The sequence below is a fragment of the Dasypus novemcinctus genome, chromosome 20 (genome assembly GCF_030445035.2).
Source record: "Dasypus novemcinctus isolate mDasNov1 chromosome 20, mDasNov1.1.hap2, whole genome shotgun sequence".
NCBI lineage: Eukaryota > Metazoa > Chordata > Mammalia > Cingulata > Dasypodidae > Dasypus > Dasypus novemcinctus.
In genome coordinates, this window is record NC_080692.1 from 37788668 (window position 1) to 37815769 (window position 27102).

The following is a 27102-nucleotide window of genomic DNA, read 5'->3' on the forward strand; positions in this document are numbered from 1 at the left end:
TTAGAATACAGAGACCTGCATTTGAATATTAGTTCTGACACTTTGTGCTTTTGGACGAGTAGTTTAATCTCTGAACTTCAGTTTCCTCATCTATAAATTGGTCCTTCTGTTACCTAGTAATTAATGTGAACATTAAATGAGAAATGTAGTTAAATCCCCTCAGCATCATGATAAGTGGTATTTCCATAATTCCATTTGATCCTATATTATCATCCTAAAATATTTCAATGCTTTAATATTTTACCTCCTCTATGAAAGCTTATTTGGTCTCCTCAGCTGGACTTTCACCACTGATCCCTGAGATACTTTTAACTACTGATTTCTCTCATGTTCTTACATGTCCTATTGAGACTTGATTAGCTTCTTGGAAGTAGAATGTTTGTTTGGTCTCTGTATCCCTCACATCATTTAGAACAGCATTTTTCATGATGTGAGTAATAGTTTTTATCAGTGTTTGTTAAATGAAGACCCTTTGCTGCCTTCCCAGGAACCTACAGTGACTTTCTACTGTGTGGTGTACCAAGCCCAGACAGCCCCTCTCTCATCTTTTAAAGTACATTTGTCCTAATTCCTGTTACTCTCACAACCCCCTCTGCTTCTGTCTTGTCTGCTTGGTCTTTATTCTTTGCAAATGTTGCTTCTGTTTGCAATGTCCCCATTCTTTCTTCTGCCTGTCAGAAACTATTACCTGCCTTGAGAGTCAAGCTTGAATCCCTCCACCCTTATGAATCCTTAGTTCTCTTGTTTACTAGATGCATTTTAGCATTTAATTTCCAGCGTTTTACTCTACTAGGCTGTAGGATTGCAATATACCAGAAATGGCTTGACTTTTACAATTGGGATTTATTAGCTTACAAGCTTACAGTTCTGAGGCTGAGAAAAATGTCCAAATCAAGGCATCGGGCCATGCTTTCTCCCTGAAGCTTGTCTGCCGGCAGTCCTGGACTCCCTTTTTCACTTGGCTAGGCACATGGTGGCATTTGGTGTTGTCTCTCTCTTCTCTTCCAGGTTTCATTGCTTCAGCTTCTGGCTTGCTCTGGCTTTTTCTCTGTTGTGTCTCTCTTTGTATTCATCCCATTTATAAAGGACTCCAGTAAGAGGATTAAAACGCACCCTAGGGCATGCCTTAATTGAAGCATCCTCATCAAACGGTCCCATCCACAATAGTTTTATACCCATAGGAATGGATTAACTCTAAGAACATAATTTTTCTGGGGTCCGTCCAGCTCCAGACTGTCATAGACAGTAACTAATACATAAAAGGCATAGCTATCTGTGAACTCTGTAGAATGAGTCAGCGTGGAGTTTTTTACTCTCTTTAAGTTTGAAATAGAATTTTTAAAAACTTATATCATCTGGGATGAAATATTTCTGAAGTTAAGTATCTTTAAAAAGTGGTTTTGCTTGATTATGAAGGTAATACATAGCCATTAAGGGAATTTTTGAAAATTCATACATACATAGAAAAAGAAATTTATATTGCTCAGGGTCCTCCCAGACAAGCAGCAGAGCTTTGAAGGTTTATTCCCTGTCTGGGATAGAGTGCACTGTGTAGCATTTAACTGTTTTTGGTGACTTGGAGGATAATCTTTACAAACATCAAAGAGTCTGCTGTTTTCATACAGTCATGGTTCTTGTGTTCCTGAGGCTTTTAGAGCCACTTTCTGCTAATCAAGTGGTCACATTACTCTGCTTTTTGGGTTCACTGAATGCATATTTAATAAATTTTTAAATTCCTCCCTTGTGATCAGGCTTTCACCCTTCTGCTATAGCAATTCTCTACCTTCTATTTTGCATTTTCAAATATCCAGTAGGCTAGAAACAAGAAAATTGAAATTACTAGAATTGTGGGTAAGCTGAGAGCAAGAGGTTCTAGCTGGAGGTTCTAGCAGCCTTCTACAATTGGGGTTGTGCAGGGGAATTAAATCCTAATGCCCTATGGCATCCATCATATGTGGTGAATTAACTTCAGTGCATCTAGAATGGTACTATTGGAAGAATTGAGAAAATTGTCACTCAAGTCATTCTTTTTGTTGTTTGGTGCAGATGAGGAACCCTGGTTGAGAGGAGAACTGGGGCTTTCCTTGTGAGCCAGGCACTTAAAGTCCGTCCGTGGACATTTGAACTCTCTATTTGCAGATGGAAGGCCTTCTTTTACTTAGTCTTTGGTTCTTGGCAATATACCAGTAAGTTAAAAGTTGCTTCATGCCTGATTATTATTATTATTTTTTAAAGATTTATTTATTTATTCCTCTCCCCTCCCCCCTTCCCACCCCAGTTGTCTGTTCTCTGTGTCTTTTTGCTGTGTGTTCTTCTTTGTCTGCTTCTGTTGTTGTCAGCAGCATGGGAATCTGTGATTCTTTTTGTTGCGTCATTTTGTTGTGTCAGCTCTCCGCATGTGTGGTGCCATTCTTGGGCAGTCTGCACTCTCTTTTATGCTGGGCGGCTCTCCTTACGGGGTGCACTCCTTGCGCGTGGGCCTCCACTACGCAGGGGACACCCCCGAGTGGCACGGCACTCCTTGCGCGCATCAGCACTGCGCATGGGCCAGCTCCACACGGGTCAAGGAGGCCCAGGGTTTGAACCACGGACCTCCCATGTGGTAGGGGGACGCCCTATACATTGGGCCAAGTCTGCTTCCCATGGCTGCTTATTTTTTAAAAACAAGGGGTTACTGTTACCTCGTCGCACCAGTTCTATACTATGCTCCTGGAACATTCTTAATAAATACATGTTGGAGAAACAATTGATTCTTATTAACTTCTTAATTATGAAAGTTTTTACACATTTACAACATAGAAAGTAGTATATAATAATAACTCATGTGGCTGTCCTCAGATTCAATAGTAATCAATTTGCCACACTTGCAGTAAAGCTAGTAAAAGCCCCCTCTTTTTTGCTATATTATTTAAAAAGAAATCCCTGACATTATGCCACTTTTTTGCCCTTAATGCTTGATCTTTAAAACAATCTTTTATCACAGAACCACAACATCGTTGTAATACTAACAATAATTCCTTTGATTTTTGTTTTAATTTTGTATTTTAATTATATAAAACATTTGTATAAATATATACAAACATTGATTATATATAAAGCATTGATTACTATTTTTATTAATTTTTTATTTATCCTTCCATACAGAATTCATATCGTCTTAGTACCTAATACATCCAGTATGTGTTCAGATTCCCCCATTTGTCTCAAAAGTGTTGTTGTTTTTTTTGACAGTTGATAGTTTGAATCAGGATCTCCTCCCTCTCCTTTTCATGTAATTTTTTTTTGCCAAAGAAACTTGGGTCCATTGTCTTTTAGAAAGCCCCTGATTTTTGCATCCACTTGCTGTCATTTACCTTGTTCTTCCATCTCCTGTGTGTCTTGTAAACCAGAAGATACCAAAAGATAGATCTAAAGAGTCAGTTAGATCCTGGTTCAACTTTTTTTTTGGAGGGAGGGGGAGGCAAGACTACTTAATGTGTGGTGCTGTGTACTTCACACTGCATTGATTAGGAGGGACATAATGCCACTTCTGCCCCCCTTCTAATGATGCTGAGATTGATCAGCAGGTTCACATGGTGGCAGTCTGATCTTTCTGTTATTGTCAGATTCCTTTCTATCCACTGACCCAGTGATTTTAGCATCTGTTGATGAGTGTTGCCTGAATCACTTATTTCTTTAGGGGTTTTTCAGGGTCATTTTTATTTCCATTATTCCTTCTACATTTATTAGCTAGAATTCCTCAGTTAAAAAGAACTTTCCTTCATTAGGTAGGGCTATTTCTTTAGCCTGAAACTGAGCTTTTACAAGGCAGGTGGAATAAATGTTAAATTCCTTCTATTTCACTTACCAATTTTAGAACAGGTGTGGCCTGGCTGCCTCCAGTGATGACCAGAGAGTTTGTTGGTGGTGGTGATGGAGGGGCTGTTTTGTTATTTTGATTTCTCTCTATTTTTTGTGTACCACTGTGAGTGCATAGGTGTATATATAGTCAATAGGTCTCAATCCATTGTAACCATCATTGTTGTTTTGTTTTATTTAATGATCAGATTGTCTTATCTTTTCCCCATGGGTGCCCTTTCAGGTTGGCTCTTAAGTCCTTTGGCCATGTCTCCATTAATGGCATTAATGTGCCATTAAAGGCACATTACACCATTCCAGACTCCTCTCGAATATTCCCTGCATCGGAAGTGGAGGCATCCATTTCTCCAGGGGGCCCTGGTTCCTCCTTGTGAGGGGAGAGCAGAGACTACAAATTAGGCCTTGCTGTTTAATTGATTATTAGAAAATTAAAAAAGAAAAAAATACACAACAGCAATAGGTCATTTTTCAAGAATGCCATATGATACTGCTTGTCTTTTTTGTTGATTTATGTAAAAGACTTTGAAAGCAGGTGCTTTTGACTTCATGAAGATGGTGCCACAAATATTATAATAAAAGTTAATATTTATTAGGTACTTATAATATGCAAATCATTGTGCTAAGTACACACATTAGCCTGAACCTTAATTCTCCCAACAACTTTTTGCCAATATTATTTTTATCCCAGTTTTACAAATAAGGGAGCTCACATTTTGAGAGGCAGGACAACATGCCCAAAGTCATAATGACTAGCAAATGACGGGTGACTCTCCCCTTTTAAAAGCTCTCATTGGGCCTTTTCTTGATGACCCTCCAAGCCATCATGAAAGGGCAGAATAAAAACATTGCTTCTGGGTGAAGTGACAGTCTCTTGTGTTGTTTTGCTTCAATTGGTGGCATGACAGGACTTAAAAAAAAAAAGAAAAGAGGGTGAATCTGATTTCATCCCTGCATCCCTGGTCTGTGTGACTCCAGAGATTGTGCTCTTAACTTGAAAACTACACTGCTTCTTTAGGTACTTACATAGTTTTATTGCTACAACTATCACATTCCATATATGATTTCCTTCTTATTACCTCTTATAATTGGAAACTCTGAAGGTAGATATGAAATCTATATATAAACTCTAGGTGTTATTGTAATGAACAGTTTTTAACTTTCTTTTTTTTTTTTTTAAAGATTTATTTTTATTTATTTAATTCCCCTCCCCTCTCCCGGTTGTCTGTTTTCTGTGTCTTTTTTGCTGAGTCTTGCTTCTTTGTCTGCTTCTGTTGTCGTCAGCGGCACGGGAAGTGTGGGCGGCGCCATTCCTCGGCAGGCTGCTCCCTCCTTCGCGCTGGGCGGCTCTCCTTATGGGCGCACTCCTTGCGCGTGGGGCTCCCCTACGCGGGGGACACCCCTGCATGGCAGGGCACTCCTTGCGCGCATCAGCACTGCGCATGGGCCAGCTCCACATGGGTCAAGGAGGCCCGGGGCTTGAACCGCGGACCTCCCATGTGGTAGACGGACGCCCTAACCACTGGGCCAAAGACCGTTTCCCAGTTTTTAACTTTCTCATACATTATGCCTCTATAGAGATTTTAAATAAGAAACAAAAATTATTACTTTAAAATCCAACTCTCTCTATATTTGGTGTTTGCACAATGTAGACGACAAGCCCTGGGAAGCACTGAGAAGATCAGGAAAAAGGCAGGACCCACATCAACCTGTTTAGATCGCTGACCCCTGAGTAGTGAAGAGATAGGTGACATTTTGCCTTTGGGTGCACCCGCTTCTTGCTGCATGCTTTCCTCACTCCTAAGATGTCACCCTGTTAAAAGCCATATGGGAGAGGAACAGAATATTCAATTCCTAATCAAGGGTGAAACACTAGTGGGGTAAAGAGCTTCTTTTTCCTGGGAAAGGCAACTTTAATAGGTGCCAAGAAGTATTTGGTAGTGAGGGACCCCTCGTGCTACCCTTGAAATCTTGCCATTTTGACTTCTGCCCAGTCTGCTTTTGTGTATAGTTGACTTGTCCTGTAGCTGTTAAATCCTGCCTTGCAGACAGAAGCAGGATTGTCTGTGAAAACCGGACCAGACCCAGCTCTTTGAGAGTGCTGACCAGTCACCTGCGGTCCACAGGTGCTTCAGGCTCACCTGGGGCAGCGGCGCTGGCGGGCAGGAAGCTCGTGTTCCGGGGTGCACCGCGAGGGGGCAGGTTCCTCAAAGGCTGCGAGTTACTGCTGGAGAGCTATCAGGCTCACTTCAGAGTTGGCACATCTAATGACTTAACCTTTAAAGGAGCGATGGTGCTTTATAGGTTTTGAAGACTTGTCACAGAGCATCTGAGAGCAATGGGTAAAGCAGCCACCCTGTCAAAATCTGTGCCGCAAAAGAACTTCTCTCCCTGAGGAGAAATTGCAGAAGGCGATCAGGTGCTGTGGGGAGCCATGTTTTGAATCAGCACCCAGCAGGTGGTGATTTCCACTCCAATTCCATTTTGGACAGATATTCCCAGACAGTATTGGCAATCATTGTGCTCCATAATGTAGCGGGGGTTTGTTTGTTTTGGAGATGATATCAACCCAAGCTCTGTCTGCTGACAGTCAGAGTATTTCAGCACATGTTAGATGCCTGCTGTTTAAGGAATACACCTACATTCCTGGCTTATTTTGTGTGTTTGTGCATTTAATGATATATTTAAACACAGATAAAGACTTTAACCAGAGAGCAAGGGACGGTGGTAAGTAGTGATCTGGAAAGTATTTGATTTTTTTCCTGCAAATTAGAGGGTAGTGAGAAGATGAGGTAACTACACAATACATTTTTATTTCTTTTAATTTTTCTCACAAACCTTGGCTTGGTTTGATTTTAAAGGGTAATCTCTTACCCCACTTTGAGAATTTGGTTATATAGCTCTAGACTACCCAAATTAAAATTTCCATACACACACACACACACATTGGGATGGCTACCCATTTAATTAAATATCGCTTCCTTTGAAAAGGAAATTGGACTTTGAAGTCAGACTGTCTCTTGAATTTGAATCCTGATTCTTCTGCTTTTGATTTCTCACAACCAAAAACTGGGATGAACACAAGCTGTGTCACAGGGTGATTGTGAAGGTTAAATGAGGTATTATATGGAGGGCATCTGACATGGTGCCTGGCCGGTAGAGAGTCACAGTAAGAATTATTTACTGTTCCCTGTGGTAGGACTGTTCTGAGCTTAGAGCTAAAGAATAGCTGATGTGAACAAGCGTATTTGCTGACTGGAATATGCGTGTGGGGAAGTTCAGAGGTCTTAGGGAGGTTGGAGCCCCAGTGTATGCTGGGATGTGATGGGACTTGAGAATAAACATGAACTCAGTACCTTTAGTGATTTGTTTTCTGTCATACAGCAATGTGACTAAAGGTAGTTTATCACTGGTAATTTATCTCTGTTGAGAACTTATCCATCCCAAGTTCTGTTACTTTTCCAGTTTTTTTTGTGATCATCTTTGAAAATTAATCAATAATCATCTATAGAGTATTTGTTAAATAAGCCTCTGAAACTATTCTATGGCTATTTTAGGTAAATAACCATAGACAAGTGCTATACACTTACTTGAGAACAGAAATTTATCTTGTAAAAGTAGAAACTGGTTTCAAAATTCAAACATACAAATTTTAATAGCAAAATTATGGTAATTCACAGTAGGTCATTTGAAAATCATTTGCCTGAAAGGGTAGGCTTTAGGAATAATATGAATTCGCAAACTAGATCCACAGCCTTAAGGGAATGAAAATTGTCAACACCCCTCATAAAATATGTCATTCGGAATTTACTGTCTCTTACCTTAGCATTGAAACTTAAAAGTCAGTACTTCTGGGAGAGGTCATGTCTTGCCTTAAATTCCTGATAGAGTGCAAATGACTGATAAGATTTTTCCTGCAGTGAGATTTTGATGGGAGTAGAAGGACATTGAGTACTGGGCAATGGTAGTGGGGGAATATGTTGCAAGAAAAATAGGTTTGAATATTATGTAACCTTTAAATTCCATGAATATATTTAGCTATATATATATTTTTTGGAGCTTAAGATTACTTATTTAGATTAAAATGAAATAGTTTATTATTTTTTTTCATTTGCTCTATTCTGTAACATTTAAATTATGCTTATGATATTTTGACAGGATTAATCGTGTATAGGCTTTACAGGTTTTAGCATGTAAGATCCTTGTAGACTCTAACTAGCTCAACTAACTCAACCTTCCAGCACAGGTAGCTGCTCTGTAAATAATATTTTCTATTAACTAATAGTATGAATTGAATCAAAAGAGGGCATTTTTTGACATTTAACATTTTTAATTTAGGAAGTCCTTTATCCCTTCACCGAGATTTTCATTGAGAGGGAAGAGTTAAAGAGGTTTTCTCTGAAGCTCCTGGCTCCTAGAATAATTGATCAAATCTTCTCAAAGGACTGAGAGTTAAATCTTTACCCATCAGGGAGCCAGAGTTACCCAGCATCTTGATGAATTTCTCTAAGGTCTAATGATGCTTTCTGAGCGCTAGGCACATTTAGGGGCTTTAAGAAACTTATCAGAAGTTTCCCAGTATTCATTCCACTGAAAGACTGCTTATTTGAAAATCAAAATGTTTAGTGTCTTACAGTGTATCATCTTGAAAGTGTATAGTAGTAAAGCCAAGATCTTGACAATGAAATGTCTTGTGAGCTAGAAAATTTTGTCTGTTACCAAATTTATTTACAACGTCAATTATTCTTAAAAGTAAAAATATAAAAGATGATGGAGTATTGTTAGATTAAGGACTAATGCACAAGACTGTTGGGTATGTAAATGTGTGTGTGTTTTGTTTTCCAGATTTGGCAAGCATGTATGAATACATGCAGATGCCTGACATGCTTTGCCTGGCACAGCACCAGGCATAGGTAGAGCCTGAAGACTCAATACTTTTCTAGGCTGATAAAATGAGCCCATTTCATAAAGGCGAAGCATAGGCTGAGTAAAAGAAACACTAGAGGACTTTTTGTCTTCCTTGCCTCTGAAATGATTTCTCCTGTCCTTTAAAAAAAGCAAAGATTCTGGGGTACTGTGAGAGTTCAGTCATAAGGTAAAACACAGAAATGTCAAAGTTTATTTTTTTAAAAATTGTACAGAGTGAGACATGCTGTTAGTCATCTAATAATTATAACATGCTTCTCTTCTAAAATATTATTTTTTATTAGCTGTATGTATACAAGAGTTAACACAATAGGTAGCTATCTTATCTTTATACATCCACACTTGCCATCCACCAGAGGCAGCCATTTCTTCTAGTATTTACTTCTCTATTTCTAAATAACATGCTTTTACTGTTATTCTTAATTTTTCAGTTTTAAATTTCAACCATTGACTTTCTGCTATGGAAGATAAAGGTTTAGCTGTCTCACACTTCCTATCCTTCCTCTCCCATCTAGTTCTCCTCTTCTATCTTCTCATCATAGTAATATGATTTTTGATTAGATAACGTTTCAGATATTATTATGAGTATGTAAATATTAATTCATATTTTAAAATACTATGGTTCTATTTAATTTCTTATACAAATTTAATTTTTCTCTGGAATTGTCTCATTTGTTTCATTTTCTCTGTAATTATTTCTAATTCAGTAATTCACTAGCTGTGAAAGAAATGAGACTCTTCTCTTGGTACAAGCAGATCAAGAAGTGTATCAGTTTTCTATTTTTCCTGAAGACATTACTCCCAGCGTCCTCCACTCTCCTGTTCTAATCCAGCTGTGCTCTAGGCCTGCTACACCTCTGGTGTCTTGGGCTTTCCTGGGGTTTCTTGTCAATCTACTGTTTTGGATCCCTTGTTACCTGGGATTAAGTCTTTCTCTTTTTGGTTTTATTCCTGGTTTTGGTGGAGCATCACCATCCATAGCTTCCTGAAGATGAAGGCCTTGAACATCGGAAAATGCTTTTATTTTTTAATCATATTTAATTCAGAGTTCAGCTAAGTATAGAATTCTTTATTTGAAATCATATTTCTTTGAGAATTTGAAGGCATTCTTCCCTTGTCTTCTAGCTTCTCTCTCAGGTGTTCCTGTTGAGAAATATCGCGTTATTCTTAACCTCATTCTTTGTAATGTAATCTCTTTTCTTTTTTCTTTCTGGAAGCTTGAATTTTCATTATTTTCAGATTTTGAAACTTCATAATGATGTGCTTCTTTGTGGGGACCCCCCTTTTTAATTGCTGTGCATACCTGGTGGGCTCTTTAAATAGAAGAATCGTGTTATTTTATTTTATTTTAGGAAAATTTTCTTGAATTATTTCCCTGATTAATTTCATCCCTTTCCTTTTCTTCTCTACCTGGAATTTCTATTACTTGTAGTTTTGGCTTTCTAGAAAGATCCTCTAATCATCTTACTTTTGTCCTCTTTTCTGTCTTACTCTCTTCTTGAGAGGGCTGGGGAGGAGTAGGGAGATTTCCTTATGTTTATCTTTGAAGTCTTTTATTGAATATTGCATTTCTGCTGTAACATTTTCAATTTTTAAGAACTCCTTAGTTTTCTGAATGTTCCTTTTTCCCCCTGCTTTTGTTTTGTTGATGAGGATACTACTTATAGTTATCTTGAAGTTTTCTTCTGCTTCCTATATTTTTTTACCTCCTTTAAGGCCCTTTGCTCTCTCCTCCTCCAGCCAATTATTTTTACTCTACATCTTTTATGTTAGAAGCTTTTCTCATGTGTCTGATAGGCCTCCATTTTCCATTCATATTTAAGAATGAGGCAATAAAAAGCTGATTGGAATCTTTCTGGACTTCAATAGAGCTTATCATCCATTAGATGATTTTATTGGGACATATTACTGAAAGACTCCAAGTATCTGTGGGCTAGTGAATTTCTATAGCGGACTCCTCTAGCCTTTGCCTGGGGACACGTAAGCCTGACTTCAGGGTTGCCAGAGGGAGCGTCCAGTAGCACTCAGTGTAGGCTTTCACTTATTCCCCGCTGTTCTCTCCATGATAACCCTGACATTAAATTATTTAAAGGAAATAGTACAAAGTGTTGAGTGCGAACACTAGCAGGGACACCTAACTTATATACAGGGGTCAGAGAAAGTTTCACAGAGAGTGGGATATTAAATTGGTACCTGCAGGTTGAGAGGGGTTTAGCCAAGGGAGGCTGGAGAGAAGAGTATTCAAAGCAGAGAACATTAATTGCAGGAGCAAGTAGTCTATCAGTTTGTTACAGTCATGCATATAATCAGAAAAGAGTACCAAGAATATACTATATACAGTACTGTATATTGTATATATGAACTACTGTGATCTAAAACTCTTGTGAAAATAAGCTTAATAATTAGAAAAAAGAAAAGAAAAAGATAGGACGTAGACACTGAGGAAAAGACGTAAGTAGTTGCCTTGCCAATTTGCATACAGGGCAACACTTATTGCAGGGATGGAAGGCAAAACATCAAAAAGAAAGCTTTTGCATTTTAAAATTTTTTGATATTCCAATTTATTTTTACCTTAATTTTTCCAAATTAATATGTATTCTATAACCTTTAAACTCATCGCTATATTCCATTTTACTATTAATGGAACCTGGAAATATATTGGGCTTCACTTTTCAGGAAGTTTTGGAGCACAGAGAGGTTCAACAATGGCACACACAATACTGGTGTGGAATGTTATTGACAGGGGACACATGGTTGGCAGGGAGTTCAACAGGGCATATATCCAGGGTACATAAAAATGTTTGGATATTTTCATAGTGGATACAATTAAAAACAACAACTGAGGGAGTGCTGAGTTCCTAGCCTGGGGAGCCCTATCACAGTCCCTAAAGGAACAGCAGTAATCCCCCAAGTGCAACAGGAAAGACCAAAAAAGAAGGAAGGCCCAACAATGAGCCTTTGATACTAATGACTATGCTTGTGAGCCTGTGCACCTGAAATAAGAGCAAGGCCTAGAGCTATAGGGTGTCTAGGAGTTCCCTCCTGAGAGCCTCCATGTTGCTCAAATGTGGCCTGTCTCGAAGACAAACTCAGCATGTAAATGCGTTTCCTTTCACCAAGTGTGGGACATAACTCCCGGGGATGAACCTCCCTGGCGCCAAGAGATTACTACCAAGTACCAGCTGATTATGTAACTAGAAGATGACCTTGAATAAAAGGGTCAACTCGGACCAGCAGAATATCTCAATCTACATGTAATACCAGGAGTTAAAAATGCTTTTTGACCTGAATCAAGGGGAAAATGGAAAGGACAAATGAATTTATATGGCTTTGAGTCTCCAAAATGAGCCAGGAGTTTATCAGAGGGGTTGCCCTTATACACACCTCAGCAGAGTCCCTGAGACAGATAAAGTAGATACAATCCCGGGTATTGGTTCTTTTGAGGGCTACAGAGACCCCCAGGTTCTGTGGTCATGGCAGATGGAGTTCAGTGCCATGTCAGTTGGCCCTAATTTGGAGTTTGTGTTTCTGTCTGATGGAGCTGGACTCAGATGTGATCTTTGTTCACAAGCCTCTCCTGTTACTTTTACCAGAACTGTAGTTGGTGCTGGGGTTTAATATATACCCAGGGGACCTGAATCTCTGGACTGACCATGTGATAGCCAGGCCCTGAGCCTCAACAGACTTCAGCTCCTACACTTTGGTTTATTGGGTTTACCCCACTCAGCTAACATGGAATTGAAGAAGGTCAACCACTACACCATGGAGCCAAGAGTGCCTACAACTGAAAGCAGGAGGATTGCATCCAGCATCCATGTGGAATCTAAGCCTCCTCTTGTTACAGATGTGAAGTGGACACAACCATTCCAAGGTCCACAGGATGGACGAGTAGAGTATGGATTAGAGTGGATTTACTGATATTCTATTCATGAACTGTTGTGATTAGTAATCAAAGAAAATGTGGCATTGATGTGGAGAAAGTGGCCATGGTGGCTGCTGGGGGTAGGGGATGGGAGGAAGAGATGAGATGTGGAGGCGTTTTTGGGACTTGGAGTTGTCCTGGGTGATGCTGTTGGGACAGTTACCAGACATTGTATGTCCTCCCATGGCCCACTGGGTGGAACGTGGTAGAGTGTGAGCTATGATGTGGACCATTGACCATGAGTTGCAGCTGTTCTCAGAGATGTATACACCAAATGCAATGAATGTCTCATGATGATGGAGGAGATTGTTGTTATGGGGGAGGAGTTGGGTGAGGGGAGTGGGGTATATGGGGACCTCATATTTTTTTAATGTAATATTAAAAAAATAAATAAAGACAAAAAAAGAATATACTGTAGTACAAAAGGCAATAAATAGATTGAAGGGAATACCTCTCTTGGTGATTAACTAATTTTACTATTCGATACAGTGCCTTTTACCAATATGAAAATAAAGCCATGGGGTTCTAAATTAATTTTTGTCAGGATTATTCTTATCACTTTGGATATGAGTAATTATCTTACATTTTTGACTTTGGGAAGCGTTGAATATTGTTTTTTTAAGTTCTTTGTTAACTTTGCCTTCAAGATGCCACATGGATTTTGTTTTTGTTTTTGTTTTTGCATTTAATTGTAATTCTGACCAATTAGAATAGAAACTTAGGTTAGCTATTTAGATGGACAGTATTATAGATGGCATATTATCTGGCTTGAAAAATCTTTGAATTTGCCTTCAAGAACTCTAGGGCAGATCATAATTGCATTTTTCAGGTTTAATATTTAATTACCTTAATCTACCAAATTTAGTCTTCCAAAATAAGTTCTCAACCTGCCTTTCAGGCTTTGCATCTATTTCTCTTTCTTACACTTCATTCTCCAGGAGGAAGATAGAAAACCTGATTCTTTCCTGACCTAAATTTGAGTTCTTTTACCTCAACTTCTCTTCCTTTTGCCTGCTTAGCCCGCCACTACCCTCACCTCTACCTGTTCTTCACCACCCTTGGCATGGATCTCCCACTGTGACTTTATTTTCCCTACTTCTTCCACCAGGCATACTTTTTCTTTCTTTTATACTTCCATAGCCCATTATATTTCCTTGACTGTGCTTTCTCATTATAAAAGACAGAATAAGGCATATGGTCCTTATTTCAACTCTTAATTTGAAATCTCTTGGTTGCAAGAGCCATCTAACTTATTTCAGCACTTGGTGTGAGAGTAGGACTCATGAAAATTGTTTTTAGTGGAACTGAATTCAATTTACTGGTTATTTTTGCTGTGACCCTTTCTTGTTTAAGTTCTTTCTGCCCACCAAAGAATGTATAAATGTTCAAATTTGAATGTTTCTAACATCCCTTTTCTTTTGACATTTTAATTTGATATCAAAAGCAAAAGAGCCTGCCCAGTTTATTCCGTTTTCTGCCCTTTTTACCTATTTATTCAACTTTTAAAAATTAACCTTTATTTTTTTTCTTTCCAGATTTTCAGAGAAATAAATCCTCATTATAGAAATTTGGCTGAAACTTGGCTATAGTCTCTCCATTCTCCTGTACTCTACTCTGATCAAATAAATTAACATTGCCCCCAAATAGTTCAAGTCCTGAGTCCTTTGTCTAAATTTCCGTATTCCCTGTGATCTGATCCCACCTTATCTATGCAATCACAGTCTTTGTTCCCACGCACAACTTTTTGCCATTGTTAATTGATCTGGGTATGTGCTATAACCATTTTGAACTGGTCCTCATCACTTATTCACTGTCTGGAATGTCTTCTCTCTCCTTGACTTATAGTTGATTTTTACTGATCTATTAGTTGAAACCTCCTCTGGCCGACCTAGATTCCTCACAGTGACAGAGTTGGAGCTAGAACCCAACCTCCTGCCTTGTTCTGCACTGTCATGCCCTCTGTTTCTTTAGCACTGCTTCTTAGATTGATTCAGTGATGACTGTCAAACCTCCAGGGTTTTGGCTGGGTCTTTACTTTCTGTAAGCAGTGGTCTTCTAACCCTGCAGGTACTCCTCGAACCAGCTGTTCTATGATGAAACATTTTAAGACAGCAAATGCATGCCTCACATAGAGTTTGTGCTCCATAAATGGTTGTCCGTGGTTTTCCAACATCATTGTGAACCATATCCAGAACCAGATCCTAGGGTTCCGCTTGTCCGGGCCAGTGCTCTGCACCCAGTGGCTCTCTGTCCTTGGCCTTCCTCTCAGTAGATGGCCCATGGTTTTGGGTTTGTTACCTTAGTTGCACCGTTCAAGTTTGACAGTAAATTCACTCAGAACTGTAGTAAATTAAAAGTGAAATGGGAGGGATGCTATGGGATATTTTAACTGCCCCTTTCTTTGACTTCTTGATTGAAGCCAAAAAGTACATTTCTAAAATAGCTTTGATATGCAGATTGCTAAAGAAAACTATATAGTCCTAACATGGCCAGTTAAGAGTTCTTTGAAATAGTTAATGAAATGCTTCATACTGGGAACCTGGTAGAAACACTTTACTTAGTTTCTGAAAAGTTTTTTTGATTATGCTTCCCTTAAGAATTTAAGAAAAATGCCAGTGGGGTAAAAAACACTATATTTTCTTAGGTTTAAAAACTATTTAGAAAATAGCAAAAATAATGCAGGTGAAAAGCTGCTCTTCATTCCCCGCAGAGGTCAGTCACTAGGTTGACACCAGTTTTATTTTGGCAAATGATATTTTCAATGCTAATGAAACCCTTTGGAGGAGAGTTTAGAAACACAATTGCTAAAAATATTTTAACTTTGTAAATAAAATTGAACTGAATTTAGAAACATGGGTATCCATTGGTATAGTACCTTATCTTCTAGAAGCTTGGTATAGTTATTTTTTAAAATTTAATTAAGGTATTCTGTACTGTAAAATGCACTAATCTTAAATATATAGTTTTAAAATATATATATATATGTTTACACCTGAGTTTCAATGTAATTTGATTTTTACATTTGTATTAGTGGATGTTTAATATTTAATTGTTAAAATTTGGGAAGAAAAAAAACACAAACTCCTAGCCTGCTATTTTATACTTGTGGAACAATTTGCTACTGGAAGCTTTTCATCCTGGTTTCTGTATTAGTTTTTTACTCCTACATAATAAAGAACCTCAAAACTTAGCAGCCTAAAACAGCAATAAGCATTTATGGCCTCACAGTTTTTGTAGATCAGCAATTAGGGAGTGGCTTCGCTGGTGGTACTGGGTAGAGGTCTGTTGTGAGGTTTTAGTCGAGGTGTCCTTCAAGGGTGCAGGCACCCGAAGGTTTGAGTGGGGCGGGGGGTCCACTTCCAGGGAGGCTCACTCCCCCCCCCCCGGTCCACAGGTTAGTGCTGGCTCCTGGTGAGCGGTCTCAGCTCCTTACTATTATGTATGGGCGTCCCTCTCAGGCTGCTTGAGTGTCCTTATGGCATGGCAGCTGATTTCCCCAGAGGGAGGGACCTGAGATAGAAGGCAGATGCCACAATGTCTTTTATTACTTTGGACTGCAAGATGTGCACATACTGTTATTTCCACAATAATGAGGTCAGCCCTAATTATTGTGGAAGGAGCATAAATACTAGGAGGCATGAATTGTTGGGGACCATTTGGGAGACTGGTTATCACAATTTCCCTCATTCATTATGCTATTTATTTAGTTTGCTTGTGTATATAGCTTCTTTTTATTTTAAAGATTTTAAACATTCAGAAGAGTGAAAGAACTAGTATAACTTACATACCAATCACCTAGAATTAAGTCATTAATAATTTACTGTTTGAGTCCTCAGGGTTTGTTTTTTGAAATATTTAAAATTAAACAGGCGTTAGGACATTTCACTCCTAAATATTTCAGTTTGCATCTCCAAGAACTAAAATATTTTTCTATATAACCACAGTATGATTATCACAATCACAGAATCTGAAAAATTCTTTATTATCATCTGATACCAAATCCATACTTAAATTTCCCCATTTGTCCCCAAAATTGCATTTTATATCTGGTTTTATATCTGTTCAAGCCAGGATCCAAATAAAAACCATCATTAGATTCCATTGTTGTGTTTACGCCTTGCTAATCTGGAGTAGCACCCTTTTTTTGTGCTGTGAATCTGATGAGATTAGGTTAGCTTTTTTCAGATTGTCCCGCTTTCTGGATTTGTCTATTTCCTTGTGATATCTTTTAACTTATTTCTCCATCTCCTGCATTTCCTTTAATTTGGAGGCTAAATCTAAAACTTGGTTAGATTAAGGTTACACATTTCTGGTGAGAGTACTTCTCGTTGATGCTGTATACTTTATACATCACATCACAAGGCTGGTAATGAGCATCTGGTTTTCCCACTCTTGAGGAGATTCCAGCCAGTTAAGCCCACTGTATAGTTCCAGTTTCCCCCTTTGACCTCCTGTTAATGTACAAGGTGACACTTTCACACAATGTGAATGTCAACTTCTGTAAACTTTTCACTGTTAATGCTTTTTTGTATCAATTATTTCATTAGAGGTTGCAAAATAAAGTAGGTTGATTTCATTTGATTCTCTATGTTGTCAAGCCACACATTTTTCTTCTCCCTTCTCTCGTAATGCTAAGACTTTCTCCAGAATCTTTGCTCTTTTTGAATCAATCTTCCTTGTCCCCAGATTTCCCCTTTCTTAGGTTTCTTATCAAATAGTAGCTGCATAATGAATCTTGGTTGAGTAAATGGCTGTGCTTCTTTAGTTCAGGTGTCCCAACGCTTCCCCAAACTGCCCACCCCTGCTTCTCTCACTTCTCTGTAATCTGTGTATTGTTAGCATTGATTCATTAATGTTTTAAGATCATTTGCTATTTGTCAGTTAAGTGCTCTGATGAGGAGCTGGCTTGGGGAAGGTGGAAAGATGAATGCTAATGAAATGGGCTGAGTTCTTTTGCTTTGAGGAAGTTTCTGGTCTCTTGCTGGCAACATCTAACTAAATTCAACATAACAATCTCAGTATAAGCACTATATTTTGTGCCAGTGCCTGGCATATAGTGAACACCTAAATATTTGTTGACTGACAAATGCCCAGACAAGTAAGAGTTTTATTACTGATCTATTAAGGTTCAGTGGAGCCCAGGGAAGCCTTTGTGGTGAGGGGCTGGGGAAACCACTCAGAGGTGACATCTGAGTTGGATTTTTGATAGGATGACCTGCCATTCAAACTGGATGCTTTTGACAGTGATAGGGACAGGAAAAATACTTGAAATTATATAATTACAAGTATTTATATGGCTTTTTGTTTTATTGGTGGACCTTCTATTCAAGAGAAAATAGTGGTATGCAGAAACCTTTTAAAAGCAATTCTAAAAGTGAACTATATTAATATACATCAAAGCCAAAAGCATATTTATATTAATTATTTCAGCACTGTAAAAGAACATATGTTGAATTATAACTGATTTAGTTATTTTCTAAGTTGTATCAATCTCTGTTGTCATGTCATTGGTATTTTTTGAAGGCTGTTTCTCCTTTTTTAAAATTATTAAAAATGTTCTGCAGTCATTTTCAAATTTGTTTTTTATTGTTATTAAATTTAAAGGTGTTGACACCTTCAGTTGATTATTCTCTGTGGACCATACACTTTTTTAAGCTTATTAAGTGTTGAAATGCTTTCAAAATCACAGGACAGTTGGAAAAATAATACAAACCTCATACAGAGAACACCAACGCACTGCTATCCCCCCAGATATCCAGATCCACCAACTTTAACGTTTTGCCACATTTGCCATATCACTCCATTCATTCACCTGTCAATCCACCTAGCTATCCATCTGTCTCTCTGTCTGTCTCTGCATTTCTCAGTCCATTTTCCTAACACTTCAGTGTAGGTTGCACAGGTCATACACCTTGAACACTCAAGATGGCCGTGCACATTTCCTAAGAACAAGGACACTCATCCATGTGACGTTAAGTGCAGTCATCAGGCTCAAGAAATTTAACATTGATATTAAAGCCTTTAGTCCATATTCCAACTTTTTCATAAGTCTCAATAATAATGTCATTTTGAGCCTTTTCTCCTCCCCGTGAGATCCTGCTCAGGATCACTTATTGCGTTTAAATGACATTGCCTTTTTAGTTGCTTTTTAATTGTGGAAACATATGTACTACATAAACTTTCCCAACTCAACCATTCCCAGGCATACTATTCAGTGGGATTAAACACATTAACAGTTTTTACAGTACCCTTACCACCCTTCATCACTAAAACTTTCCCATCTTCCCAAACAGAAACCCTACTTCCATTGTTTTAGTTTGCTAATGCCTCCTGGGAGCAACATACCAGAAATGGGTTGGCTTTTATAATGGGAAATGTGTTAGGTTAAAAGCTTACAGTTCTGAGGCTGAAAATGTCCATAGCAAGGCATCCTCAGAGATGCTGTTCCCCTAAAGGTCGGCTGTAGGTGATCCTGGACTCCTTCCACGTGGCAAGGCACCTGGAGGCATCTGCTTCTCTTCTGGGTCTTGTTGCTTCTGCTTCTCACTGCTCTGTCTGTGGCTTCCTTTCTCCCAGATTCCTCTCTGAGCTCCTGAGTTCCTTCTTTCCATCTCTGCAGCTTTTTCTCTCTGTGTCTCTGCTTTCAGTCTTCTGTTTGTCAAGGACGTCAGCAAGAGAACCAAGAGCCACCCTGGGTCACACCTCACTAAAGTCATCCAGTGAAAGGGCTGCCCAACTGAATCCAGTCCAATCAAAGGGTGCTACACCCACTGGAATGGATTAGCTTCAAGAACATGATCTTGTCTGGGAGCTACAGAAAGCTTTGAGCTTTCTGTTAATTTGTATCCATATTATCACAGAAAATCCAGTAATTCTACTGTCAATGTTAACCTCTTTAAATTGATATGTCACATACAACAGAATGGACTTCCAAAACTTTTCTTCAATTTTGTAAATTCGAGTAAAAAAGTGAACCAGTATTTGAATTAATTTAGCTGATTTTCTGTTTGAAGGATTGATTACTCTGATATTAAACTGATGCCATATGTTTTTATTAATTGTTTGTGAAATTTTTCTGCTAATGGAGCCAATGGATTAATAACTGCTGCTTTACATTTTTAAGTTTACTAGAAAACTTGGGAATAAAAATGAACAGTATTGATTTAGAATAGTCATTTTATCTAAATGAAAGTTATGCTTCAGAATTTTCTTTAATTGCATTTTCTGAGAATGTTTTGAATTGACATCTTTTGGCACAGGCTTCCAAACATAACTACTAGTACTCACTTTTGAAGTAGATACTGATGCTTCACCAGATTTGGGCCTTTTGTGTTTTTCCGTGGTCAATGGTATGTCCATGATTTTCATGGCATGATGCAAATGTTGAAAAACATTTTGTGCAAATTAGAGACCACCATCATTCTTGAGAACTGGACATTTAGAATTTAATTTTTCATTAAACCAATATTTTTTAGTGCTCATTGTTGCCAACAGTTTTATTTTTAAAAAAGCACTACAGAATAAAATAAATCAGAATTACTTAGATATATACAATATAATAAATGACAGAAGCATTGTAGGAAGAGCTTTTGATCTGCTATCTCTGAGCTTTTTGACAAGGAAGTTCACCCTCTAAAGATTCCCCTCCATATTCCATGTAAAGCTCACCTCTAGGCTCTCCTACTTCCCACTGACTTGACTGCCTCATGGCATGGTGTCCATGTCCCGTGAAGGCTTAGATTCTGGTCAGGGCACAACTGGCTAGTGTATCAGATGGCTGCAGAGACAAAACAGTATTGAATACTTCTCCTACCACCACCAAGACTTAGTCTTGCTGTCTGTAGCAGCATTTGATGCAAAAATCTTCAGTTATCAGTGAATGCTCTGCATTCTGAGAGTGTTAGTTCTGTCATGTCCGGAAGAGAGGGGAAAGGAGTCAAGTTTTGATCTCCTTTCTGAGTGAACCTCTTTTTAAAGTGAGAATTGTTCACTGCACATACTTCACACATACCCTTACTCAAGACTGTTGCAGAAGTTGGCGTCTTGGTAAAGTGTAGTATTCAAACTGGTTTATTTTTTTATAGAAGAAAAATATTGGACAAATGCTACAGCAGATGGGATGGGCTGTAAATTGGGCATGTCCTGGGCAAACCATGATGATGTAGTCACCCTGGTGAAGACTAGAAGCTCAGCTGATGGACAGTATTAAGAAGAGTTGTTGAATTTACTGTGGTAATCACCCTGATCATGGAGTGGCATGGGCAGTGGGCAATCTCACTAATCTGTTAATGCCACACAGAGACCTGTCTAAGGATTTTTTGGATAGTGAGGAGAGGAAGCACCACCATGACTTTGTGCTTTGTGATTCTTACTTAGAACCACTTCTGGACTATCAAGTTTCTTTACTTTTATTCCCCAAATGGAAATAATAGCATCAGAGAATGAATAGCTTTTACTCATTTGAAGTCAAGATTTTAAAGCAGGATGGAAACTCTATAGTCAGTGGCCTCATAAGATTCTGAGCACTCTCAGCTCCCCCACTCTTGATGTTCTCAGGGCAGTCTTTACAAATAAGCTGCAGTCAGTCAACTACAGCTTTTGCTCCCAACACCCCCATTTCCTACAAAACTGCAGAGCTTCATCTTTACTTTTCCTGAATCCACTCAGCTTTGGCTTTATTGGCTTTTGGTGCTGGGTAATTCTTCGTTGTGGTGACCTGCCCTCTGTGGGGTGTTTAACAGTGTCTCTGGCCTCTAGTCGCTATATGCCAGTGGGACCCATCCCCACTCCCTGACAAAAATGTCTCCACACTGAGAACCAGTGCTTGAGAGTTGATATCAAATCTCAATTATCCATGAAGGGTTCTTGTTTAGCCAAGTGAGTGAGCCGCCTCAGACCCTCCCTTCCTACCAGCCAGTGTGCTGTACTGTTATAGGCAAAAAAGCTTTTTGTGTTCAATAAAGTTTGAGAAATTGCAGATTAAAGAAAATGCCAAAGGTTTCTTTACTGTAGGACTTTTCATAGAAGTCTTTAATATGCTAATGTGTATTATGCCTCTCCAAGAGAAATACTCCCATCTAGTATGTCCCAAATGTATTGATTATTATTATAGAAATTTAACGTTTTTTGGCTCTCCAATCACCAACTTCCATCCTGTTATTTTCGGGGAATCCCTTAGTATGTGGACTAAGTTGGAGGCACTAGAGAGGTAGAGGTGGATCTTCCCTTTCTCCATGTCCTCTCCAAACAAGCCATTGCCTTGCATAAGCACATGACCTAGGCTTAGGCATTGGATGGTTTCATGTGGAACTTGAGACTTTGCGTGAGTTAAGAAATATTGCTGTGGCATCTTAGCCGGACTTTTGCAGTAAATGCTGGCATTTGTTCTTGTAGCATTCATCTCTCCCTTGTCCTTTATTCCTGTTTGTTTCCTGAGATTGGTTTTCCAATCTCTTCTCATTTTTCTGAGCCCTATATATTCTTCCCTTTTTGTTCCAATCACCAACATCAGTTCTCATTGATTGCTACTGATATAACCTATAACCAATAAGATTGCTACTGATATAACCTATGGAACCAGTTGGGGAATGTTGGTCTAAACCAAAGATTTTTACCCTCATGTTTTGGCTTGTAGTTTGTATTGTTCATCAGCTTTTCCCAAGTCTATGACTTTTCTCCCCAGTGTTCTCACTAAGCTTTTAAAGGTTGGGGGTGGTGTCTGCTTCTCTATTGTTAACATTTTTTACATACAATGCCTGGTAAATGGCTGGTATTCTATACATGCTAAGTGGAGAGCTTGTAGGACTTGCACACGGGAATTCATGTAATCCACTTCTTTCAGGAGTTGTGACTATCTAGTAAATAACTGTCACCATCAACTGCTGCTGGAGACTTTGAGGCTGGTTCCCGAGTAAACATGGCATCCTGGGAACAAGCAGAACTGACACTGCCAGCCCAGAGACTGCACCAGACAGTATTTTTGATGCCTCAATAAGTTCTCCTTTCAATGGTTCTCCTTTCAGTGCCTAGATTAACTTACTGACAATAGCTGATAATTGAGAAGTACAGTTGACATAGAAATAGGCAGTTGACTACTGAAGAGCAATGATAGTTGGGGAAATGGGTTGACTAATGTCTGAGTTTGCCACAGGGCTGCTGATAGAAAGTACCAGAAATGGGTTAGCTTTTATAATGAGGATTTATTTTAGGGTAAAAGCTTACAGTTCCAAGGCTGTGAAATGTCCATATCAAAGCACCATCAGAGATACTTTCTCACCAAAGTGAGATACTGGTGATCCTGGTGTCCTGCCATGTGGTAAAGATGGAGGTCAGTCTCTGCAGAGGCCCCTGCTTTCCCCTCTCGAATCTACTGTCTCCTGGAGCTCAGCTGTGGGCAACCAGGTGTAGGGCTTATCTCTTTCTGGGCCTCCTCGCTCAGTTTGGCTGTTCTGCTTTCTTCCCAAGTTCAGCTGTGGGCTATCAGGCATCTGGCTCATCTCTTCAGCCTTGACCTGCTCTGTGGACCCAGCCTCTTGGGGTCTTCATGCTTAAGTTTTGGTTGCTAGCAATCCTCAGTTCCTCTATCACATAGCTTCCTTTCTCTGTTATTTACTCTCTGTGTTAATATAAAGCTCCAGTAAGATGGCACAATCTGAGTCACACCTCACTGAAGTAGCCCAATGAAAAGGGCCTCAAACCCACAGGACTGGATTAATTCAAGACATAATCTTTTTCTTTTTGGGATTCATAAAATAACTTCAAACTGTCACAGCTAATATCTCAAGGAGGGATGAAGAATAAATGGGGGGGAGGGGGAACATTAAAATCACGTGAAATACTATGTGAAGCAAGATGCAAGGGTCTACATACCTTGTAATATGAACCTAGACTATCTTCCATTGTGCTGATGTAGTCTGAAAGAGTGTTATCACCCTTATAACAGTGGATGCAAGATGTGCTAGAAATGACAGCCAGATGGAAGAGGAGGGTAAGCAGAGAACAGGCAAGGCTATTATTGAGGGAACAAATCAGGAGCTCTTCATTGATGTTGGTTTTCAATTTAGTGCCAGCAATCTAAGCTGCAGTTTTTCACAGGGTGTAGTAAACTCATGACTTACCTGGACTTGGATTCATATCCTAAAGAATAGTCTGGTAGGTGGGTATATGTGGCGTGGGAGACAGGGATTAGGGGCAGAATGGCGCGGGGAGATGTGTGTCATGGTAGCAAGGCTTCCTGGGCCAAGGCAATATAATTGTCAGGGTGACACGTCTTGGTTTCTAGAACATTTGTCTGGGCGCTAGGGACTCGGCTCACACAGCTGAATGTTAGGAGTATCTGCAAATGGCTAGGAGGAGTATGGGTGCCCTTGAAGGCTTACCAGGCTTACCCAGGGTTTACTGAATCCTAGATTTGGGAAGAAGATGAATTCTGGATCCTACCTATTGGTAAGATTGGGGCTCCCAGACTAGTCCCTGCCTTGAACCTCTTTGGCTTAGGAAATGGGCAAGGCCGAGTCTGCTAATTTATATAAATGGAATGCCATCTGAGCCTGGTTGGATGAGTTGTAGGTACTGACTGACATCCGGGGTTCTTTTTTCTAGACAATCTAACCCTTTCCAAGGCTAAAGTTGAAAGACTAGGCATGATCAAGTGATATTTCAGTGGTTTCAGTGTCTAATGTAATAACATAAATTTACAGTGATAGAAGGGCCACACACATTTATTGAGCAATTATCTCTACTAGGCACTTACACACATGGGAAGGTGTGGCTAATATTAGCAGGTTGCACATTAGAATTTTGAATATAGAAGGCAGAATACAAGAGGAAGTGAATACAAGAGGAAGAGGCATGTGATGGTTAAGTACTTGTGCCACTTGCTAGATAACGGTGTCCAGTTGTTTGGTCAAGCAAGCACTGATGTGCTTGTTACCCTGACAATATTTCATGAATTTAAATCATCAGTCAGTTGCTTCCATCTATGGATGATTACATGTACAATCACCTAAGGAGATTGCCTTCAACAATGAGAGAAGTCTCATCTAATTAGCTGAAGGCCTTATAGGGAGAACTGATGATTCCAGCATCAGAAAGAATTTCTCTCTCTACTTCAGCCCGCCAGTTTGTCCTCCAGAATTTATCAGAACCTTCATCGGAGTTCCCATATTGCAGCCTGCCCTAAGGAATTTGGGCTCGCGAATCTCCATGGTTGCTTGAGCCAATTCCTATAATAATTCTTATAACACTGATGTATATATGTATAATTTGTTGGATCTTGGTTCTCTGGAGAACCCTGACGAGTACAGGGTATTTAGTAATATATTCTGTGATTAAAAATGTACCATACAAGTACTTAACAGGAAATGACTGCTTAGAGACAATATTAGGAAACAAATTTGAGTGCATTTCATTCCCCAGAGGGAATGAAAAAAAGAAAATGGAGAAAATTTAATTGTTCTTATTCCCCCCCCCCTTTTTTTTGTAAAAGAAATTACCTCTATTCATGATTAATTTTTCTCCTTTAGAAATCAAGGTAAAGTCAAAATGCAAAATAAGTACACTTTTGTGGAGTTAGAATTTGGTGGTATATATTTTAGGAATATTGGGGAGAAGTGTTAAGAGCATCCATGAAAATGCAAATAGAAGTGATGGGAAGTCTACAAAGTAGATTTGCAGGGAAAATGGTCTCTGTCTACTGAGACGGACTTGAAGAGGAAAAATAATAAAATATTGTAAGATGAGTATTTGAATACAAATTTTAAGTGACAGTAGGGCCTTTCTGAAAGCCACCAAAATTACTTATTAAGAGAAACAGTGGATTTTCTTTACTGGAGAGTTTTAAGAAAGGAGTTTTGTGTCTGTTCTCCCCAAAGACATGTGTATTTGACTGCCTCTCCCCCCCACCCAGTCCCGTAAGAACATTCTATGGTCCTGATGAAACTGTGCATTAGAATCACTTCTCCTGGAAAGGAGAAACTAAAGGGTACTTGAATAAAATATTAAAAATTATGAAGGTCATAACAAGGCCAATCAGTCCTTTCTTTTCCCCAGACCCCATAATGTGAGTACTGGGTTATTTGATGAAATTAAAGAGTACCAAATTAACTGCTAATAAAAGGAGATTGTCACTTATACAGTTCATTGTCATGGGAGGGTCACAGAGGCAAATTCTGTGGCTGGATTAAATATGGGGCTGGGTAATTTTATGACCATTAATGATATTTTCAGAAGTTGAGGGTAATATTGGGAGAGAAGTAATCCTATTACATTTTCCATTAGCTACTTTGCAGGGACCTCTGACACGTGGTACCTGAGAAGTAGGTGAGCAGGCTTCTTGCGTTGTAACCTTTGTGAGAATTGTGCTGAAAATTGTTTTTTAAGGTGAATATCCCCAGATATCCTGTTCATGCTTCATTCCAACTTCTCATGTGGAGATTCAAATGTTCTTTCTAATCAGAAGCGATGGGGGTAGGCATGTTCTGAAATTAGATTATTTATGGTCTTTGGGAACCATTTAACTTATTTATTAAATGCCACCCATGGCACCTGGCTTGGAATTTAAAAAATCTGTTGGGGATACACACATTTCGACACATCAGTGCCATTCGAAGTGAAGGGGACTGATGACACTAAAGGTGACTGCGAAGTAGCATGGAGGCACAAAGAAGCAAGGGTTTTGCTCAGCCTGGGAGGTGCAGGGATGGTTCACTGAGGAAGTGATATTTGAACTGGGTCTTAAGATGAGCCAGGAGCTCACTCTATGGGCAAAGCAAGGAAGAACATTCCGGGCAGGAGGAGCAAACAGCGTTCACAGGTCCAGCGACAGAACATGGTGTCATGTGTCCAGGAACTCCCAGCAGTTCAGAAAGGCTGTACCCCAAGGTTGGAAGGAGAGAGAGGGAGACAGGAGAGGGAGAAGGGAGCCAGATGGGAAGAGGCGTAGGAGTGCCTGACCGCTTTCCAGCAGCAGCAGTGCAGGTGGTGGGTGGGGAAAAGAGAAGAGGAAGGGAGGCGCTTTGAGGAAGTGACCAAGACCCTCCAAGGGCAGCCCCCAAACCTTGCCCCACCCAGGCGTAGGGGTCCCGGTTTGGACCACTGTCAGCAGTTGCTTAGCAATGCAGCCTTGTATTTCCACAACTCTGAGCCTCACTCACTTTTACTATTTGCTGAAACAATCTTGACTATGTTGTAAAGAGAGAGAGCGGCCCCCTCCCCACCCCCATCTTGGATATATTGGGATCAGTCCAGCTTGCTTGTTTGGTCTTACTCCCTCGGGTTCTACTGGCAGATTTCGTTTGCCTGACCTTAGGCTCCTATTTCTCTATGATGCTGGCTCAGGAAACTAGCAGGGAAACATAATGTCTTTGAGAAGCAGATGTTTTGAAATGTTAAAAATCTGT

General features: G+C 39.4%; 1 protein-coding gene and 1 non-coding gene across 2 annotated transcripts in view; both read left to right on the forward strand.

Moving 5' to 3' along the window:
- Positions 1 to 27102, forward strand: part of DERA (deoxyribose-phosphate aldolase) — a 132361-nt gene that overhangs the window by 16262 nt on the left and 88997 nt on the right. The gene's annotated exons all lie outside the window — the stretch shown is intronic.
- Positions 4630 to 4765, forward strand: LOC111764596 (small nucleolar RNA SNORA21). The gene has a single exon (XR_002797171.1). It is a non-coding gene; the product is annotated as a small nucleolar RNA SNORA21 (small nucleolar RNA).